At 36.7% G+C, this 20281-nt stretch overlaps 1 pseudogene; it reads right to left on the reverse strand.

Annotated features, from left to right (window-relative positions):
* Window positions 1-12374: 12374 nt before the first annotated feature.
* LOC143567864 (GDSL esterase/lipase At5g42170-like) overlaps window positions 12375-20281 on the reverse strand; it is a 39332-nt pseudogene continuing 31425 nt past the window's right edge.

The following is a 20281-nucleotide window of genomic DNA, read 5'->3' on the forward strand; positions in this document are numbered from 1 at the left end:
GCGATGTTAGAAGCAGATAGGTACAGTGTCAAAGGTTCACCCGCATATGGTGCTGTCTACGTGGGAAACTCCATCAAACATTTCTTGACTTCTTGGAATGCTTGTTCAGCTTCCGTGGTCCACTTAAATTGTGCTTTCTTGAGACAATTCCTCAAGGGTGAAATGAATGGATAAGATTTGGCCGCGTGGTTTGCCAGAAACCTATTCAATGCTAGCAATCTTCCATTGAGAGTCTGTACTTCCTTGAGGGATGAGGGGGAAGGCATGCGGGCCACCGCTTGGACCTTATCCGGGTTAGCTTTAAAGCCCGCACCCATAACAATGACTCCAAGAAATTTTCCTTCCTTCATCCCGAAGGAACATTTAGCTGGGTTCAACTTCATGTTGATACCTCTCAAAGTCTCGAATGTTTCTTCGATATCTCTCAGCATCTGATCTTCCTCAATGCTTTTAATCACCAAGTCATCCATGTAAACCTCTTAGTTTCGACCAATCTGGTTCTTAAATGCTTGGTCCATCAACCGTTGATATGTGGCACCCGCGTTCTTTAGTCCGAAAGACATCATTTTATAACAGAATGTGCCTTGATCGGTCCGGAATGCTGTTTTGTCCTCATCACCTGCCGCCATGCGGATTTGGTGATAGCCATTGTAGGCATTGAGGAAACATTTGAATTTAAACGGAGCCACAGCATCTACCTTGAGTTCAATCTCTAGCAATGGATATCAATCTTTTGGGCATTCTTTGTTTAGGTCCTTAAAATCAATGCACATCCGCCATGTTCCATTACTCTTTGGAACGATGACCGGATTAGCCACCCACGTCTGGTATTTGATTTTCCGGATGATTCCGGCGTGAAGAAGATCATGCACTTGCTCATTCATGGCTTTCGTTTGTTCTGGGCCCATCTTCTGCTTTTTCTGGACAATTGGTGTAAACATCGGGTTTATCCTTATTTGTGTTCCGCAATGCTCCGCGGGACACCAGTCATGTCCCCGGGCTGCCAGGTGAAGATGTCCATATTCTTGGTCAAAGCTGCTTTAAAAAAGTCTTTACTATCTCAGAAATAGCAGGTCCAATCACAACTTTTTGATTGGGGAATTGCTTATTCAATACCCATTTTTCCGGCTCGGTCCTCTGAGTCTACTTTGGGACCTTGCTGGGTTTTTAGCTCTCTGTTGCAAAGCAGTGTCGGTTGACGTGAATGATCGCTATGCCGGTGCGAGTTGGAACCCCAACCGCACCGTGAGCTGTGGATGGACGAGCATTGAAGTCTCCAATTTCTTCCTGCCCAAAGATAATGTCATGCTTGGATGTTGCTGGTAGAACCAAAAACTCAACTTCCTCGGTTCTTTAATGGGTTATGTCACTGAGAGTGACCTGGAACGATATTACCCCTCGCGGGTGCATTATCTCTCCTCCAAAACCAGATACGGGAGCATGAATTGCTTTTAACCTTTCATTGTCTTCGTCATCGAGCTGTTCAAAGCACTGTTCGTACATAATGTCAGATGTACTACCATTATTGAAGAAGACGTACTGTGATCTGTAGTGTCCAAAGAGAGCAGTAATGATCAAGGGATTCTTGTTACACGGTCCGCATTTAGTTCTTGGGAAGATCACGGGCTCATTCTTCCACTCCTCATCCTCCATTTCTCTTCTTTTTCCCACAACTTTATATCCTCCTTGAATCATATAAACATTTAGGTCCTTGACTTGTTTTTTGGATGGACCCTGGTTATCTCGTACGGGAGCCTTACTAGTCCCAGGTTTTGCACCTTTAATTAAATGTTCAAGTTTGCCAGATTTCACAGCTGCTTCGATTTCATTTGTTAAGGCCACACATTCGTTTGTATTGTGCCCGATGTCGTTGTGAAATGAGCAATGCTTCTTGGCATCCAAAAAAGATCTTCTTGTAAGTGGCTGGGGTTTGCGGAAATTCATGTTCTCAGTTGTGAGAATTTCTGAGGGAGTTTTTGATAATGGCGTCCAGTTGTTGGAGAACCGAGTTGACGCGTTTTGTTTATTTTTATTACCAATCAAGGATCGTGCGTCAAATGGCTTTGATGTCTCCGCATTCGACTGGAGCCTAGAACAAATTGTTCCTTTGGCTTGTTTGTTTGGTCGTGGATTTTGAAACTCCACCTTTAATTTTTGCTTTGAATTATTATAGCCCAAAGTTTTTTCAGTTCTGGCATATAACTTTGCTGCTGTCATAATATTATCCCATTATTCTGGCATTCCATCTCTGCCAGTTAGTGTTCGGATTAACGCATCGCATTTGACATTCTTGCGGAAGGCTCCGCGAAGCATGTCTTCGCTAATCCCACCAATATTTAGACTATCATCGTTGAACCAGGTAATGAAGTCTTCCACAGATTCGTTATCTCGGTGGATAACGTCCAAAATTTTAGACTGGTCGCGGATTTGTTTCTTTTGCTGACTGAATTGCTGGGAAAAGTTTTTCACCAAATCATCCCAGCTGGAAATCTGGCCATCCGGAAGTTTTTCAAACCATTCGCGTGTTGCCCCTGTTAGCGTTAATGCGAAAATATGACACCAATAAGGGAGCGTCCACCCTCTTACACCCCCAACTGCCACATAATTCTGGAGATGATCGCTTGGATCCGTCATTCCATTATACTTGCCAACCGACGTGGGTATTTTGGCATTACTGGGAAGGGTGCGGTTGAAATGCGAGATATGAACTTTGTTTTCTCAGCAAAAGCTGCTGAGCGATATGGTTTAGTAAAGTCCTTTCCACATCGCTGTGGTATTGGGTCTGACGGATTACGTCTCGCGGACGGCTGATCTCCTCCCGCAAACGTAATCTGCTATCACCAGTGTAAGAACTGTAACCGCCCGGGTGATAAGTTGAATCATAACTGTCTAGCTCGTCTACGTAAGATGGCATCCGCATGTCTATGCGAGGAAGGGGATGCAATCTACGTATTTCACCAAAATCTTGTTTCTGTTGACTGTAATAGATCTGACTTCCTCTCCCCGTCGATGGAAGAGAAAGAGATCTTCGCGGAGATTCATCATAATTCAGAGTACGGACGTGAAAATGTTCATTCCGCACTCTTCGCTCATATTCAGCTGCCATACTTTCCTGTTGAATCCGGAGCCACTCCTCTGGAGATATTGCCCCCTAGATCTGGAATTACGATGATTAGTTCTTGCCAGGTCGGATTCACCAGAATCATCTTCCAAACCTAACCCGGATCGAGTTCGGTGGGTCTGCCTCATAATCTTCTGAGGTCACCCAAATTCGTACCTTCTAGTGCTGTGACACATCCCAAATCGGTGATTGGTACCGTGACACGCTCGAGGGTCTGACCACCAGGTGTTATGTCAGCTGTTCGTGAAGTAGGAACTGTGGTACGTGCAAAAATACTCGAAGCGAGACCTTCAGGTAATTCTGTACCAGTAACACGTGAAGTAGGCGCAGGAGTTCCCGTCGGTCCCTCAGGATTTAGACTCATATCATACAACGAACCAAAAATACTGAATTACTACTGTTCTTACACAAGCACGGATGGAGCCAATGAAGAAACATGGATCTACTCCCCTAGACGGGTCTTAGATCCGATGAGTCCACAGGGTAGGATACAGATAACAACCAGTACGATACAAGCCCAATTCCCTAAAGTCCAGTGACCGGAACCTACAAAACCAACACCGTGAGCTCGTTATGGGAAGGACAAGAGGGGGGCCTTCCCGTAACCACCTGACTAGTGTTGATTTCTATAAGGATTTTCTCATGGTCCAAAGTAGATAACAATTAATTAACTAAAATGACCTGATAACACTAAAATGACAATGGTTTTGTTAGAATATATAAAACGAATATGGCAAGCAAATACATCATTTTCTTGTTAAAGAGATTTTGACCGCATGCACCATTAATATTTAGAACCGTTGCTCAATCTAAGGAAATCTCCAACCATATATTTTGTGATTATATTACCCACTTTATTGCTATTATTCCTATATTTATTTATCTTTTTCCCTTTGTATCAAAATATGTGAAAAGTATTTAAATAACATTTACCATTTTGTTATTCCAGTTCTAAAGAATTACAATTCAGTAGTCCAATTCCAAAGATGGCATTAAAGAATTGTATACGATCTTAAGATCAACCTGCTCATACTACTCATCATCTATCTTTCTCATTTCTTTCAATTTCATAAAAACCACCATGTCCGACAACTCATCTCCTCAAAACCATGTGGCGGCAGGGTTGGCCGTCAACATGTCTAAAATTCAAGCAATGGATCATCATTCCGGGTTGATAAACCAAATTGATATGCACTCATTGCGGTATGTCAAAACACACCAGATACCAATGCTTCAAACTCGTCGGCTACCATGAGTGGTGGACCGACGGTCATAAGAAAGGCATGGTAAGGGGAAATGCGGTTGCCACCATCGGAACCTCTGAAATTAGCGAAAACCGCGGCGATCAACAAAAGGGAGGCGACAACCATGAAGGAAGTGACGGAGTCGGTGGAATTGCTTCTGCCGGAATTGCAAGTGATGGTCTTTGTAACAATGGAGGTAACGGGTTTGAGATAATATCCTCAAACTCTCCTGTTTTAAACCATATATTTTTTACCCATATGTATTATAAATATTTAATAATTCCTCTCTAGACTTCATTGTTAATGATAATAGCCAAAACATGTCAAAAAATTTAAAAGTTGGTTTATTTTCCAAATTAAACCCTCTGGAGATTATGGGATACGTCATGGATATTTAGCTGTGGGGTTACCGACACCATAACGTTTGAATTATCAAACTTGGTTTCAAAATCAGAACCCAACATTAACCACATCAAAACCGCGAAAGGGGGATGAACTATTGAAATATCACCAACTTTAAATCTGTCAAATTGTCTTTATATCCCATCTTTATCACATAAATTGTTATCTATTAGTCATGTAACAAAAGAATTGAATTGCACAGTGTTAATGCATCCCACATTTTATATTCTAATGGATATCAGGACAGGAGCGATCATTGGGCGTGACACTGAACGCCACAGATTGTACTATGTGGAAGAAGTGACTCACCATGGTACCGTGAAATTGGCTCATGGAACTACATATAGAGAAGCTTGCTTATGGCATAAAATATTGGGACACCCATCCACTGGTTATCTACATATTTTATTTCCTAAACTATTTCCTTTAAATGAAACGTTAAATTATGAAACATGTGTTTTGGCTATAAGTCATAGAAAAACCTTTAAACCAAATAATATTAAAGTTGATTTACCTTTTTCACTTATCCACTCGGATATGTGGGGATTCTTCAGTTCTTCATCATCGTCCCTGCAATGATCATGTCATCAGCATATATGTTTAAACAAGTTACAAGGTTACCTCTAGTTTTAAAGAAGAGAGTATGATCAAAATTTTGCTCTGGTACACATTCCCGAAGTTAACCGAGCCAAACTTGAGCCGTGTGCTGAAAAAAGTGTTTTTTTAGGATATGGTGTCAACTAAAAAGGATACCGGTGCTATAAAAAAACATCATATGTACACTACCATGAATTATGACTTCCTTTATACAGCATACTTATATGCCTCCCAACTCAGTGGTAAGGGGGAGAAAGAACATGACACCCTAAGTTGGCTAAGGTGGGTTCCAAAATGGGCCCCATATCCCGTAGTCAATCACAATACCTAAGATATCCTGTAGCCAATATTGCAGAAGCAAACCTATCTAGAGAAGCTAAGGCCTTTAACGCTTCTCTATATGCCAAACAAATTCCAAACTCTGTGGAACAAGCTTTAGGATCATAAAATTTGAAAGATGTTATGGAATAAGAGATGAAAGCACTGATTAAAAATGATATATGGAAAATATGTGATCGTCCAAGAGGAATGTAATGTCCTAAATATTATAATATTAAATAAAGGAAGATTTCTTTAAGTTGTCAAGCGTTAAATAATATTAGCTAGTGTTTAAGAAAGGATCATGGACTTGGATTAATTATGGTGGATTAAAGGGTAATGGGCCTTAGGTCCATAGGCTTTAAGGGATATAAATACCACTTAAACCACCCTAAAACCCTAATCCTCATTCCATATTTCCATATTTGCCTACACACTCCAAAAACACACATACCACTACACACACTTACGGCCAAGAGAGTAGATAGTGATCCGAGATCAAGTGGACTCTAGTTCGTGTAGATCTTTATTATACAAGCTTATACAAGATCTAGAGTTCATAAACAAGCTAAATGAGATCCAAACGAACACAAAATGTATGTTCTTGACCTTTAAAGTTTACGTTTTTATAAGCGTTTGGTCTTGAAACTTGAACCCAGAGAAGATCTGGTATAAACGAGTATAAAAGTAGCGAACTTGATGTTAGAAACGAACTTAACGAACTCACGGCTGCCTATGACTTGTTTAAAAATAGACCCTAGACCTAGTATTGAACGTTTTAATTTTAAAGGTCCAAACTTTATGTGTTTTCGGGCCAAATCATATCCAAAAACGACCATAGGAATGATCGCGGGTTGGTTAAATATCATGTCCAAGGATTTCACGTTGAACGAAGATGATTATGGGGGGGGGGGGTTAAAAGCGAACAGCGGCTGAGGCTGAGCAACTTCGCCTGCAGCTAAGCTCGCTGCACAAGTTCGCCAAGCCAAGTTCGCCAAGCTAAGTTCGCTTAAGGATTAAGTTCGTTTAATGCCAAGTTCGCCTAATGATAAGTTCGCCAAGTTAACTTCGCTGAACAATAAGTTCGCTTAAAGTGTTAAGTAAAAGTAATCCAGTACTAGACCACGAATCGGACTAACGAATGAGTAGGTGAATAAAATAATAAATTAAAATCTTAATGGAAAATGTGTTAAGACAGCTCGACCCCAGCCAGGGGCTCTGCCCCTTCGACCCTACTAGGGGCTGCCGCCCCTAGACCCCGCTGCCAGGGGCGCTGCCCCCGGACCCCCATACGTTGCGGGCAATAGTCAACCTAGAAACACATTATGAGTAGTTATAGTTAATTGATGCATGTAATTATTATACAGTTAGCCGTGCCCAACTGAAGAAAGGAATGACTATTAACGGTGAACGTAACCGACTTCAGGTGAGTTTCTAGCCCCATTTCCTTGTTATGTTTTCGGGGCTGTGTGCATACTCGATGTGAATGTTAATACACTTACCTTAAATGGTAAGTGTATGTCTTATTGACGATTGTGATAGTTATGTATGTATGCTTGACAGTACGTGAACGACCTTCGGGTATTGCACGTATTGTTAAGGTAAGTATAGTATAGTATGTATGAAATGTGTATGTGAATAAGGGAGTATGTACGATTATGTTGTGTATGGTATTAATTGTACGGATATGATAATGAAAGGTAAGGTAAGGTTGAAGGGTTGCATACCCTAATAATATATGCGAAGGATAAAGGGTTGCATACCCTAATAATATATGCGAAGGATAAAGGGTTGCATACCCTAATAATATATGCGAAGGTTAATGGGGTGCATACCCTAATAATAAATGCGAAGGTTATAGGGCGTAATGCTCTTTAAAACGTAAGGTAAGTATATGAAAGAAAGTGCGAAGGTAAGTAACTATATTATAAACGAAAGTATGAAAGTACGTAGTTATGAATGTGTTGTATGTTATATGATTAACTAGAACTCACTCAACGTAGTTGACTTTTAGTATGCACGCAGGTGAGTAGAATGAGGCAGCTCGCTTGAGGGGACACGTGGCATTGAATAAGAGGCTGGCATCGGAAGACTCAAGACGTTTAAGTTTAATATTTTGTTTATTTTGAAAGACGAGATATTGATTTAAGACAAGTTACGGTTTGTTATGAAAGTTTTTATATTCCGCGAATGTTTTAATTAACTCTGACATATAGAACTGTGTTTATGAGTAAATCCAACACCACCGATAACGGGGCCTTACAAGGAAAGAAACTCGTCGGATGTCGATGGGTCTTCACGATTAAACATAAACTAGATGGAACCATTGAAAGATACAAAGCACGGTTAGTTGCTAAATATTACACTCAAACGTATGGGATTGACTCCGAAGAAACATTATCTCCGGTTGCTAAGATTAACACAATCAGGGTCCTTTTCTCGATCGTTGCAAATGAAGGATGGCCTCTTCACCAATTTGATGTTAAGAATGCCTTTCTTCATGGAGAATTAATAGAAGAAATGTATATTGTTAGTGCATGATTTGTTGTTCGTAGCTGATTGAATAAATTAGGGGTAGTTTAGTTGTTAACGTATGCTGCCGGATTCTCTCTAGAACCGAGTTTAACGTATGTAATGTATGAATCCTATAATGTATATCAATAAATTAATCGTTAACGTATCATCTTGTTTATGATTGATGTATCCAATTGAGACTAAATCTTGGCTCGTATAACGTAATATCGTATTCACAGATATGAAAGCTCCACCCGGGTTCACATATTATTTCAAAGCAAAGGAAGTATATCGCTTAAAAAACTATCTATGGGCTGAACAATCTCCTAGAGCTTGGTTCGGCAGATTCACCCAAGAAACGAAGGGATATGGATTTGGACAAAGCAATTCCGATCATACTCTCTTCCTTAAAAACAAAGGTAACCTTGTAACTTGTTTAATCATAAATGTTGATGATATGATCATTATAGGGAACGATGATGAAGAAATGAAGAAGTTGAAAGCAAACTTGTTTAAAAAATTTGAAATGAATTACCTTGAAAGGCTTAACTACTTTCTTGGAATTGAAGTACCAAGATCTAAAAAAAGATATTGTTATATGTCAAAAAAAGTATATATTCTTGACCCTATAGCCGAGATAGGAATGATCGACTGCAAACCAGCCGATACGCCAATGATGGTTAATCATAAACTCCATATGGAAGAAGGAGGGGAGCTGGCAAACAAAGGAAAATACCAACGCCTGGTAGGAAAATTAATATCTCTCTCGCATACTCATCCTGACATTGCATATGCAGTTGGAGTAGTCAGCAAGTTCATGTATCAACGTCAAGTCACTCACATGAAATTAGTATGAAGGATTATCAGATATCTCAAAGAGAGAACAGGCCATAGGTTCTCTTCCAACCAAATAAATACCTAAAGTTCGAGTGTATACTGATGCAGACTGGGTGGGGGACAAAGATGATAGAAGATTAACATCAGGTTATTTCACTTTAGTTGGTGGAAATTTTGTTACACGGGGAAGCAAAAAACAAAATGTTGTCGCATTATCTAGTGCTGAAGCAGAATTCCGAGGAATTGCATGGGACGTGATAGAGGTTCTGTCGATATGTAAGCTTATGACATAAATTGGTTTTCTCCAAACTGAAGCCAGTAGAATCATGTGTGACAACAAAGCTGCAATACAAATTTCCAAAAATCATGACCAACACGATCGTACAAAGCATCTGGTGGTTGATAGAAACATCATCAAAGAAAAACTTGAAGCTGGAATTATAGATTTACCATTTTCCGATCAGAAGACTATTTAGTAGATATATTAATTAAATCCGTCAACTAGAAGAATTTTCAGTCATTGACAAGCTGAGCATCAGATATCCCACTACTCAATTTGAGGGGGAGTGTTAGAAAATATAAAAATGAATATGGTTAGCAAATACATCATTTCTGTCACACCCCGACCAAAGGCGGCGGAACATGCTGGGGGTGCAACGGATTGCCCAAGAACACAAGACACTATTAAAGTGACAATATTTAATTAACTCATTTTAAATTCATAAAATCATAAAGAGTCACATAACATGTTCATACAATAATCGAATTCAAACATGGCAAACAATATATTGTTCGTTTTGCTAATATCCTAATAGTCTTGTCAACGTTTTCTCTTCAAGTCCTCGAATCAACCTAAAGTCAAACCTGTAACATTGCTTAAAATAGAATTTGTCAACACAAAGGTTGGTGAGCATTTTCATTGTTCTGAACAATAAGTATATAATAGGAAATTCCACTTGTATACAAAACAATAAATAATAGCAACAATTTAGATAATGAAATCGTTAATAAGAATACATTAACGACACCTTTCTATAAGGGGATGTCAAATATACTCGGATTTATAAATCATTCAACCAAAAGCGGTAAACACATTAGCAATTAAGCATGTAAGCATATATCACCAAATCGAGCATTTAGTTAAGTAAGGTATACAATAAAGTTTGTGGTTTAAGACTCAAGTATAAAACATTTAGTTTATATAGGTATGCCATATCACTCACAAAACGAAAGATGGAAAACGGGGGATGAAAGTACTCACATTCAAGTAATAAACTTGATCGGTAAAATGACGAGTAACCGGAAGGGTGAGGTTTAACGAGAAAAAGCATAGATGAAAGGAAGTCTTGTATTAGAAAGGTTGTCTAGGAAGTATCTAAATAAAGTAAATTATAAGAAATGCAAATAATTAAAAGTTTAAGGTTTAAAATGTAAATATTAAATAAATTATAACAATAGTCCTCTAAAAATATAAGTTTGCTCGAAACTGGGTTAAAGTATCTAGCCCTTAATTTTACTCAATCTATGTTAAGTAATAAGGTGGGTAAAAATGCAAGAATGCAAGTCCATTTATAATATAGATACTAAAACGGGTTTTAACGAGTGTTCAGGTTGTTGGTTCGGGTCTTGGTGATTGGTCAAACCCAAAGTCAACTTTTCAAAATAACGAATGTTATGAGATAATAAAATTTAAGAAGACTTAACCAAGTATGTAGTTCTATTGTTTTAGAACTAACAACGTCCGTAAGCGAGTGTTCGGTTTCGTTGGTCCAAACTTTGTTATAAGATCAAGTTGGATTCAACATTCCAAGTACTATAAGAAAATAATTAAAATCAGTTTATAAAATATTTTCAAAGGAATATACAAGTCTTGATAGCTAAAACACACTTGTGTGTCTTAAGCGAGTGAAATCGGTTTAGTGCCTTTTGGTTCGTTTTCCAACTCGGAATAAGATCAAGAATGGGTACCACATGCCAAAACATCAAAGAACTTGTATAATAATTTATCATTCTTGTATAATAAATTATAAATGATGATACTTAAGTTTTACAACCAAAAAGTCAACAATAAAGTCTTTAAACAAAAGTTCAGTTTTCGGTTCGGATCTTAATTCGGGTCAAGACCGAGGTTAGATTCTACAAACCCATAACCATGAAACTCATAAAGCATGTTTATACGATTATTTAACAAAACTAGTAAAAAAAGTTTGGTTTACGGTTTGGAGCTATTTACGGTTAAACCGAAGCTAGTCTCTACAAACCCATAACCATGGACTCAATAAATATGAAATACAAACTAAAATGAGCAGAAGTTGAGCAGAAGTTAACCCATAACCACGTGAGTCCTCCATGAAGCCTTGCCTTACGAGGCCCGACACTCCACCGACCGAGACCGGGGAAGTGACCACCAAAGGTAACAAGGGTGTATATTATATATATATATATATATATATATATATATATATATATGTTGTATAACAAGCTTCAAGTATTAATAAGAGCTAACAAGTTAATTAAAATGAAAGACTATGGTCAGTTTAACTGTGGAAAGTCAAACTGCCAAGAACATGAAGAACAACCTTTAATCTTAAGAATTTGGGAGAGAAAATGGAGTATGAGTAGGTTTAAAATGAAGAAGAAGGTCTTTTATATATAGGGTAAGTTGAAATGGTCAAGTACAAAGAGTCTTGCATGGAAATGGAAAGGTTATGAGCACAAGAAAGCATAAAAAGCAAAAAATGAGCTGCTGGTACAGACTCCCCTTAGCGCAGTGCTAATTTCCCAGGGAATGGATGTTAGCACGGCGCTAAGTGTGCCTGGTGGAAATCCTGAAATTTCAAAGTTGGCAGTTTTGGCCCCTGGAGTTGTTTTAAAGCGTTTTAAAGGCATTTTAGGGACCGAAAAGGATGTTTTTGAAATCCGACAAGTATAAAACAAATATTTATCATAAAATACATCATTTTGATTATATCGAAGGTTTCAGTTTACAAAATGGGTTGGTTTACATGATAAACAAATACAAAACGAATATACTATTGACCCGAAATTGACGAATGTCACAATTTCCTTGTTAAAGAGATTTGACAACATGCAACATTAATATTTAGAACCATTGTTCAATCAAGGGAATCTCCAACCATATATTTTGTGATTATATTACCAACATTAGTGCTAATATTTCATGTATTTATTTATCTTTTTCCTTTTGTATCTAAATATATGAAACCATAGTATTCAAATAACATTTACCATTTACCATTTTGTTATTCCAATTCCAAAGAATATTATCTTAAGATTTTTTTTTTGGGTTAAACATGGATAGTCTAAAATTCTTCAAGACACTAAAACAAGTTATTAACCAAATCTTGAAGAATATGATGTAAAATAATGTTGTTTCCTCTCTCCGACAAGTGGAAACCATCCCAGAAGAAATACTTAGAGTCATCAGGACATGTAGACTTTAGTTCGTTACATAAATATAACACCTCTATCTCCCCAGTTCCGCAACATCCTGTATCTACAACTTCAAAGCCTAGCAAAACGAGATGACCAACATAAGTAAAAAGGGTTTTGAAAATGGAGGATGCAAATAGTTGGCACATTCTAAATATAATATGATCTTGAAGAAACTTTAAAGCGATAACTGTATACCATATCTACGAGGGTTTTCGATGATGCTTATTAGAGGATTGTAGTAATCAATAACAGCAACCCTGGACTGACGATAGCTTGTTGCCCAATACTTAATTTGTTGACTTAGAATGTTGTTGAATATCTGAGCTGCATTATTCTCCTTGTCTGCACACCTTCAATGTGGACCTCCACCTAACGTTCTAAGAACAGGCAAACAACCGATTGGGGGCGCACTAAAGACAGCTATTTTTCTTAATCCTAGTGTGTGTATTTCCTTCAAAAAGTATATAGAATATCTTTTAGTAATATGATTTTAGGCAACTGTGTCTTTTATATGTACTCTAAAACAATTTGTGCGTTTTGTTGAAATATATAACTTGTTAGTATGATATAGTGTTACCTGTATGAAGTTCAAGACTAGCTTTACAATCATTTTGGCATAACCCGGAACATCATATTGTAATCTTCTTATTGGAAGGGAAAGAAACAGATCGTTGTTGCCTGCAACTACTACAACTACACTATTGTTGATAATAGTATTGGTGGCTTCTTCCTCAATTATTGTCTTAAGCTTCCCAATATATTGCTTGAACATGTCCAACTGAACCGACATTGGTATAGCAGACTAGTTTTCGTAAGCCATAAAATGTGAAACAAATAATTAAACAAAAACAATGGTTCAATTATTATTGAGAAGACTCATATTAAAAGCAAGATATGCAAGCATACCGTTTGTGATGTTGTTAGCGGATCAAACCCACTGCCACCAGAAGCAAAACTTACCCTTGTTTGTATATCTTTGTCTTTTATCAAAGGGTCTAGAGATGCCGGGAGATAATCTTTCACTCCTAATGCATTGGCTTCAAAATGTATATTTGAAGTTATATGTGAGAAAATAATTAAAAATATAATAAACTTGTGCTATTAAGGCATAAATCCATTAAAATCTTTTTGATTTACTCTTTACATGATACATTATTTATGGTAGGATAATAACATGTCTCATCCTTCGCATTTTTAAAAGTTTGTAAGAAATTCTTGTGAGTATGTTCACTAAAGACGCATTAGTTTTGTAAAAACTGGTGAAATACTACTTAAAGATCACTTTTACATCCTTGTTATGATAATAGAGTTTTTTTGAAAAAAATAAAGCGGGCTGCCTGATATCTTGGCATGCTCGAGACAGTACTATGACCGAGCGTGTGTGTGTTTTTGTTTTTTTTTCTTTGGGTAGGAAGTTTCACAAATGTAGTTGTTAAGATATCAATATCCCTCATTCGTTACGAGTAACAGTAAACCCCAAAAAGTTCAATAAATAGCAGAGTAACTACGGAAAACTTAGAACTTAGAGAACGGATAATCCAACGTACCAACTCATAAGAGGAGCTCGTAAAAATAATAAATTATTCATTTAGGGACGGTAGTGAAACATGAACCCGATGGAAAAACCTGAAACTCGATATAACTGGGACGAGTAATACCCGAACCCATTAGGGTTTGGACGGCTTTTTAATTTGTTTTAAAAATTTTCTTGGGTTTGGGACGGGGTTGAGATTTGTAATATACCCGGTTACCCGACCCAATTACCCGATAACATTTAACCATTTACCTGATTATATACATGCTATACCCAACATAACTTTCTATATATTGTTATTTTAGATATATATTATTATACAGTAGTAACAGTATACTCTAAATATTCTGGATATTATTGATCAATAATTCTATATTCCAATTTGATCAACATACACCTTCTGACTTCATAAATCAATAATATTATAAATAAATTGGAATATAGAATTATTTAAGTGGACAACAATATCGGTGATCGCGGTTTTTGCGTTTTTCTGAGCTTTAAAAAATTAACCTATATGTTTTTAAGACTGTATATTCCGATTCTTATCCAACTACATCAAACTTTTTCAGGGACGAAAAAAGAGTAAGTGTGAGGATATTTGATGTGGTCTAAATTATACATATTATTAAATAAATATTTTCTACACTTTTGAGTATATTTGAGATTGTTTTTAATGAATTTTACTAGTTCGTTGTTCATATTTAAAGTTTAAAGGTTTTAAGAGAAAATGAGCTAATATGAAGTGTTTTTACTAAACTTGAGAGCACCGAGTAATTACTCGTTTATTATTATTTTTATTATCTATGTTTACTGAACTTGAAATATATATTAAAATTTTATTAAACATATGATTTAATAATGGTCAAGAAAAGAATTATAAACACTTGAATTCAAATTACAAATGGTTAATCGTTTAGGACAATGTCTATTCATTCATATTATTATGTTACAATAAAATTAAACTAATATAAAAACAAGAAAAAGGGTCTGGGTCTTTCAACGAAACAATTTTAATGTATTTATTTATTTTACTTTCAACTTAATTGATTTTATTTGAGCTTAAAATTCATTATTCTATGTAGATGAAGTGGGCCGCCATTCATGTGTTTCTAAAGGAAATTGAAGTCGGTAAAAGTTGACTTGTGCTACAAGATTATAAAGAATAAAAAGAGGTTACATGAGAAGATTGAGAGAACCCTACGGAGTTCGACCAAGACCTATTGTCGCATGAAAGAAGAATATTTTTATAGAAGAAGGCCTTTGGTATAAGTGGAGATCGTTTGGGTTCAACACCTACTCATCCAAGCATCATCACTATTCGGTTTGAATTTATTATTTTAATTATGAGCTTGGTTGTTGAACTTAGTTATATTTGTTTCTTTGATTTTAAGATGCTAGGCTAAACTTAATAGACTGCCTAGGATTGTGATGAACCTTTGATGAAGTTTGATTTTATTTGGAGTTTGCTTTTCGTAATGGGTTTATGAATTAGTAAAAAGTTTAATATTTTTTATTCGATGCATATGGGTGCTTGGTTTTATTTGATAAGTTTTATTGTTTCACAGTTTTCTTGGTGATTGTCTGTCATATAATAGAATTCCGTTAGCTCATTTACTGTGTGTTCTTGACTAGTTTGTGATTGATTTATAATAAGATCATAGAAACAATATTATTAATTAAATAAATAAAAGTGCGCTGCTAATCTAAAAAGTTGTAAGGAGATAGATTATTTGATAGGTCGTTGTTGATTAAGATTGCTAGACTTAGTTCTTCGTAAGGAGTCCGTCTAGGTTTGACTTTTTAACTTTGTCTATTGAGTCGAATGCATTTATTAAACTACCTTTGATTTCCACGCTGTAAGGTAGGTTGTCGTTTTAAGGTACTCGTTCATAATTAATTAGATAACTGTAAGGAAGTCTAATATTAAAATTGGTGTTTTTAAGAACTTAATAGAAATCCATAGGTGTCTTCTTGAAGAGTCAGGGGTCCTGTTCGGGTTTTCTTTTAAGTGATTATTTTATGATCCCAATTCCATAACAAGCAATTTCCTAATAATTGATAACTGAAACTTTGGGGATTCTAGCCTAGGTGGTTTTTCATCGTCATCTTATTTAAATCAATTAAAATTGTCTTTTGTTTATTTTACTTATTTTCATAATCAGTTTAAATTTATGTTTCTTTTAAAGTAAAAACCCCCTTTTTATAATAATAATTAATTAGTCGTGTCAGTAAGTCGAATATAATTAGTTAATATACGTAATTTAAAGAGTCTCGTGGGTTCGATATCCGGACTTACTTAGTTGTACTAGAGTCGACCGGTTCACTTGCCGGTTAGTAGTTTTAGTTAAGTTAAGAGTCTAGATTTATTACTTAGTGTCTAGATTAGCTTATTTTTTAGTTAATAAATATTAGACTACTTTTAGCCCATCAAGCGCCGATCAGAAAGAAATAATGAAATAGACAGATCGAAGAAGAAAGAAAACCGAAAGTTAGCAATACACCGAACCCGTGTGGTTCGTAGCTAGATCGAATCTTTATGATTCGAATAGCATGTTTATAGAAAGAATGAAGCCGGTTACAAGTAGCTTTTTAATTAAAGCAAGTTGGTAATTTAAAGGAACAACGTTGATAGATCCATTGAAGCAAGCAGGTTAAAGTATGAATAATGGCAGCAACACGATGTCAAAGTCAATGGTCGGCTACTATGTAGGGCGATCTGTAGCAAGTGATCACTGACGGTTGTTTGGCGCCGATGTTGATCAAGAATGTGTGGCTGATCACACCAGTCAAGCTGCAACACGAGTAACTTCCAAGTAAAGTCTGGCTTGATTAGCAAGTCCAGCAAGAAGTAAAATCAATATCCCTGATCAAGATTATGGGGGTGAATGTTGGATAATCTTGATGGTTGGGTCAAGAAGCAAATACAAGTCGATGATATGGATTCGGGTCATCAGTTAAATGGGTCTAAAGTAGCTGAAGAAATGGTCTAGGTTTGACCGAGTTATGTGGAGTTGATAGAAGTGAATATTTGGTTTGCTGTAACAAACCAGAGAATGTGGAGTTATTATTATTGCATGTGTTTATTAACTTTGTTTAATATAAATAGATGCATTGTTTTCTTTTGTAATGTATCCTTTATTTTATCAGATATAGCAAGCCCTTCTTTAGCATGTTTACGTTCATAGTTTAAGTGTGTTTTGTGTGCGTAAATCTTGGGCCTGAACCAACAAAGAAAGTCCAAATCAAATAATTTGTTTGTATTTTAATTTCCTATTGTCAACGCAAACACATAAACAAAAGAGCAGGCTATTTTCTTGGCGGTTACGGTTTGACTTGTAACCCTTAAAGTTGGTGTTTGTTTTCTTCCAACCAGAATTATTCCGTCACTAACCACGTTAGGATTGTGACATGGTCGGTGATAAAGAAGGAGGGAGCTCAGGTGCAATGAAATAATCGATAGGTGGTTTTGTTTTGCAAGCACCGAAGTTAACTTCGACCAGCTACGCATCATGGTCGGTTATGGTGAAATATCTTGGGTATCGAATAGTTTGCATGATGCGATCGATAAAGAAAAGGGTGCATGAATTGAAGAAAGAAAGAGTTTATGGCCTTGGGTGTTATCTTTCAAACCCTACTTGAAGACGTGATGCTTCAGATGACCAAGTATTCAGAATTGAAAGATGTTTGGGAAGTGTTAAGAGTTCATTATCTTGGTGCCAAAGAAATCGGAAAGCTTGTGTTTAAATGCTAAGAACCGAGTTAGATAGATTAAAGATGGGGGAGACAGAAAGTATTGATGATTATGCATCGAAGTTGACGGTCCTCACTTTACCATTAAATGTCCATACTATAGTGCTCACCCTAATTGTGATACGTGTGGTGGTCTTCATTTAACTCATAGATGTTCATATTATTGTACTAACCCCTATGCGCCGCAACAGTCTTATCTTTCACAGGGGTCCCCGTCATATTTTTATAACGAACCGAATCGGGGATATCAATACAAACAAGGGCAAGATTATGGTCAACATTCCAAAAGCAGCCCCAACAGGGGTTCTGAGGAGTATTTGAATAAGATCGAGGAGTTGTTGACCTGACTATTAGAGAAGGATGCCCAATACCAACAAGCATTAGCTGAACATGATGTTATGCTAAGAAATCAACTATCTGTTTTTGCAGGTCTCTAAGATTCAGTTAAAGAAATCTCTGGAATACTGACAAAGGTTGAAGAAGGACAGTCAAAGCAGATCTCCTAATGCGTGTACGATTCAGATAATGAATTTATTCGAGAAACTGAAGAGGAGAGCATGAAAAAAGAGCAACAACCGACACCTGGTTATAAGTATGATGCGGAAGGCAACTATTTGGGATACATGAATCGGTTGGGCGAGTTGTTCCCGATGTTTCCAGAAGAAGGGAAAGAGCCAATCATGGAGTATATAGATGATTCAGAGGAGAACGTTCTAGACACGGAGACACGAGTGGCTGATAAAGTCCCACCTCAGGCCACACAGTTATGCGTTGTTGATTTTTCAGGTTGTTACAGTGGCTCTGATGATGAAATAAATGAAGAAGAGTGGGCTGCTTATCAAAGGTCGTTAGTGAAGAAAGAAGAGATAGAGGATGACATGGATTTGGGAGATTCACTTGAGTTGATGTTTGGTGTTGAGGAAGAAGTTGTGAATGAATTGAGTGAGGAAGATGAATTCCTTGATCTGGAATTGGATGGATTGTCGGATTACGGGGGAGACACATTGGACGTTAATGGGGATATTGCGTTTTTCGAGGCCCTACTTGTAGAGGACGTTGTAGATGAGGATGTGGTGTTAGAGGAAGAACACCATTGCCAGCCCGTGGACTGTGTTTTGAATGATGATCAGGAATCAAAACCACGGGATAAGGTCGAGGATGATAGGTTACCTGAAAACAGAAGTTGTGTATACTTTAGAAGATGGTCTACGGGAGTGAAAAGGCCATTAAATGTCAAACATAACCGTTCTTGTCGATACTTACAACGCATTCGGCTCTTGCCAGGTAAGTTTAAATATAGGTGGTCTGACACGTTACTTATTTTTAATTCTAATTTAATATTTTGCGGTTCCATCATTGATATATTACTGTTTGATAAGTACCGGGTGGAACTGAACGGGTTGGACAGGGTCCAGATCAAGGAGAAACCTCCTGATTAAATTCAAGTGTGGGGAGGTTTCGCAGAGTTTGTATATTTAATCGTGTCACTAACGTAGTCTCTTGTAGTTTTTCCTTGTTTTGTGTTTTTAAGTTTTGCTAGTTTGAAGATTGAGTGAGCTAGAGAGACAATCCCCGAGGTTGAGTATGATGAAACGAACAAGTGTGGGGATGGAGCAGCCAAGCCGTATACTTTATGTTTTATTATTATTTGCTGCTGATTATTCATGTGTTATTTGTCGGTTGATGTGAAACACTTTTATTGCATAATATCTATCATGTTTGATAAGATACGTTTTTAGATATGTTTGTTTTGTTTTGTCGCTTATGTTCGTGTGAGAGAGAAGAAGTTACTATTTGCTGAGCACGTTCGTAGTTGGAGGGCATTCATGGAAGAAGACATTGGCATCATGTTTCATGCGCAAATTACCAGCTAAGTCTTTTCCATTATCTAGCTTGTTAACTTTTTATTTTGCTTTCGTTTTTTTTATTTTTAGGTTTTTAATTTTTTTTTGTAGTCCGACTTTATTTTTAGTTTTATTTTTATTTTAAGTCTTCCTTATCCTTGCATTGAGGACAATGCAAAATTTAAGTGTGGAGATAGGATATTTGAGTCGTAGTTTAAATTGAGTTTTTGTTAGGAAAATTAAAAATATATAAAAAATAAAAAAATTGAAAAAAAAAATTTTAAAAAAATGTCCCTTGAATCTAGTTTTTGCGTTAAAGTGGGAGATGATGATAATTATCGGAATTTGGTTTTTCAAACTACTTATAATATGAGATAAAATAAAAGAAAATGCACTTAACTTGGGATGTGTCGGTAGGCTCAGCCTTGAAAATGAAATGAAAGGGCAATTTGATAAAATGGGTCTGAAATCTCTTGTGGGTAAAGGGTTTTGTTCGTAGAAAATAAGTAATGAAAGGTCAGCCATACTCAAGCCTCAATTATTGGTATGATAAGTGGAAATATTATAAAGTTTGAAAAGTTTAAAAAATTGAATACGTTATCATATGATGCTTGGGTAGGTTTAACGTTAGAGTATGCCGTGTAGCCTGTGATATAAATCT

Source organism: Bidens hawaiensis, unplaced genomic scaffold, assembly GCF_021521415.1.
Source record: "Bidens hawaiensis isolate Kalapana, Puna unplaced genomic scaffold, B.hawaiensis_p1.1 tig00000001_1, whole genome shotgun sequence".
Lineage (NCBI taxonomy): Eukaryota > Viridiplantae > Streptophyta > Magnoliopsida > Asterales > Asteraceae > Bidens > Bidens hawaiensis.